The 2,500-nt window shown below is 60.8% G+C and overlaps 1 pseudogene across 1 annotated transcript in view; it reads left to right on the top strand.

Annotated features, from left to right (window-relative positions):
• Positions 1 to 2,500, top strand: part of LOC144949989 (phospholipid hydroperoxide glutathione peroxidase-like) — a 10,043-nt pseudogene that overhangs the window by 3,303 nt on the left and 4,240 nt on the right. The window contains exons 2-3 of the transcript XR_013640332.1: positions 1,107 to 1,204; positions 1,962 to 2,112. The product of XR_013640332.1 is annotated as a phospholipid hydroperoxide glutathione peroxidase-like (transcript). The remainder of the gene's footprint in view (positions 1 to 1,106; positions 1,205 to 1,961; positions 2,113 to 2,500) is intronic.

The raw sequence follows: 2,500 nt of genomic DNA, 5'->3' as shown, positions 1-2,500 counted from the left end.
CCCAGCGTCCTCTGGCTGGACCTAGAGGAGCTCTCCCCGACCACTGGTTACTCTGAGCCCTAGCCCTGACAAGGGCTGGAGGGCTTGGTCCAGAGTCCTAGACATCTTCGGCCGACTTGGGTCTTCGTGTAGCAGAACTCCTCCTAGAGCTCTCAGCGCTCTGGCTTTTATACCTGTTCGTGGCCGGGTTGTCCAATCCCCGGCCACCTTGTGGAACCCTCCGATTGGTCCTTCCCAATCTGGCGTTTGGATCCTACCTCACCCCATTTGACCCTGACCGTTTGATCGAGCGGGAAAACCTTGTTTACGATCCGCTCTCACAGTTTGCGAACAGCGAGTAGTTAACACCACTACACAACCATAAACGGATCTACCGTAGTATACGTACATATACTGAACACAAAACACATCAACTATATTATATCCACACACCAATAATGTGCATCACGTACGCACTTCCCAAAAAAATAATATGTACTGGATATAATCGGCTACGTTTCGGGCAACGACCCTTCTTCAGAGCACATGCAAATCGCACGAGTCGGCATCCGCTTGCATTACAGTCGACTGCGTGTGTCACGTGTGCCCCGTAAGAGCCTGGGCTCATCGCACGGGCGCTTTGGCAGAAGCTTAAACCCCTTCGCGTGAGCCGCTTGTCCCAGCCGGGGCTGGCTGCAGTCAGCTGCAGCTGCGGCTTTGGCTGCGGTGGTGGTGGGGTAGGTTAGGGTGAGGTGTTCCTCTTCTTGGTTCTTTCGGTAAAGTCACGGGGGGGGTAAGGGGTGAACCCCTCACCCCCGTGTCTCCCTCTCACCCCCCCCCACCCCGTGTCTCCCTCTCACCCCGTGTGTCTCCCTCTCACCCCGCGTGTCTCTCACCCCGCGTGTCTCCCTCTCCCCCCCCCCCGTGTCTCCCTCTCCCCCCCCCCGTGTCTCCCTCTCACTCCGCGTGTCTCTCACCCCGCGTGTCTCTCACCCCGCGTGTCTCCCTCTCCCCCCCCCCCCGTGTCTCCCTCTCCCCCCCCCCGTGTCTCCCTCTCACTCCGCGTGTCTCTCACCCCGCGTGTCTCTCATCCCGCGTGTCTCCCTCTCACCCCGTGCCCCCCTCAGGCCTCGTCAGCAGCTGAGTCGTGGAAGGAGGCCAAGAGTCTGTACGAGTTTAGCGCCACGGACATCGACGGTGCCAATGTCTCTCTCGACAAGTACAGGTAGCCACTGCCAAGCAATTCCACATTCCTCTGGCGGGGTCCACAGCCCTACCCCCTCCGTGGGATGGATGACCCCACTGCTTGAGCGGCCACAAAGCGGTTGCCCACTTTATCTGCCCGTGCGAGATGATGGCATGTTATGACGCGACAGATTGCGAGGACGCAGGGAGGTTCTTCATCCAGCAGGGGATAGACCGTGGCTCATGATGATGCGATGCATTCACGTGTGCGTGTCTACATGAACATGTGTGTCTGTGTGTGCGTGTCTACATGAACATGTGTGTCTGTGTGTGCGTGTGTACGTCTGTGTGTGTGGGGAGTGGTGGTGCAGCGGTTAGCGCTACGCTGTGCTACGAACCCGGCGACCTGGGTTCGATTCCCGTTCACGGCCAACACCCAGTGACGATTATCTGAACCAATCCTGGGCCTCCCCTAGGTCGACTTGGCCTCATATGAGTACCTGGTGCGGTACACAAACATAACCACTGGGGAGACAAAGGCGGCCGGGCGTGGTGCTGGCCACCCACCCCCTCGTGTGCCGTGCCGGCCTTCGTAGATGCTCGCTTAACAGCACTTGCCCCAACAGTCTGTTAGAGCTACACGGGGGACCTTTGTCGTTGTTTGCGCGTGTGCCGCGCGCGCAAGAGACGGAGCGATGGCACCAGTTCGCGACCTCAAGTTCGCGACCTCCTGTATACCAGGCGAGGTAGTTAACATCTCCTCGTCACCGTGACACCGACCTCCCCACGACACGCAGGGGTCACGTTTGCATCGTGGTGAACGTGGCGACCAAGTGAGGGCGCACGCCCGTGAACTACACCCAGCTGGCCGACATGCACGCCCGGCTCGCTGGGGGGGACCACGGCCTCCGCATCCTCGCCTTCCCCTGCAACCAGTTTGGTGGGCAGGTGCGTGACGCCCCCCCCCCATCCCCTCACTCCCCCCACTCACCACTGCCACTCACCTCCCCATTCACCACTCCCCACTCCCCACTCCCCACCCTCCATTCTCACCCCCCACTCCTCACCCTCCAGCTGCCCCCACCACCCACTCCTCACCCCCCCCCCCCACTCACCACTCCCCTCACTCCACACTGCCACTCACCTCCCCCCTGCCACTCACCACTCCCCACCCTCCATTCCCATCCCCCACTCCTCCCCCCCCCCACTCACCACTCCCCACCCTCCATTCTCACCCCCCACTCCTCACCCCCACCCAGCCACCCCCACCCCTATGTAGCCATAGCCCCAAAGCCACAAAGTCTACTCGACGTGGTGTGCCGGTGACGTCTCCGAG

Source organism: Lampetra fluviatilis, chromosome 3 (assembly GCF_964198595.1).
Source record: "Lampetra fluviatilis chromosome 3, kcLamFluv1.1, whole genome shotgun sequence".
Classification (NCBI taxonomy): domain Eukaryota; kingdom Metazoa; phylum Chordata; class Hyperoartia; order Petromyzontiformes; family Petromyzontidae; genus Lampetra; species Lampetra fluviatilis.
Note: the sequence above shows the minus strand (reverse complement) of the source record. Positions and strands in the feature narration are given on the sequence as shown.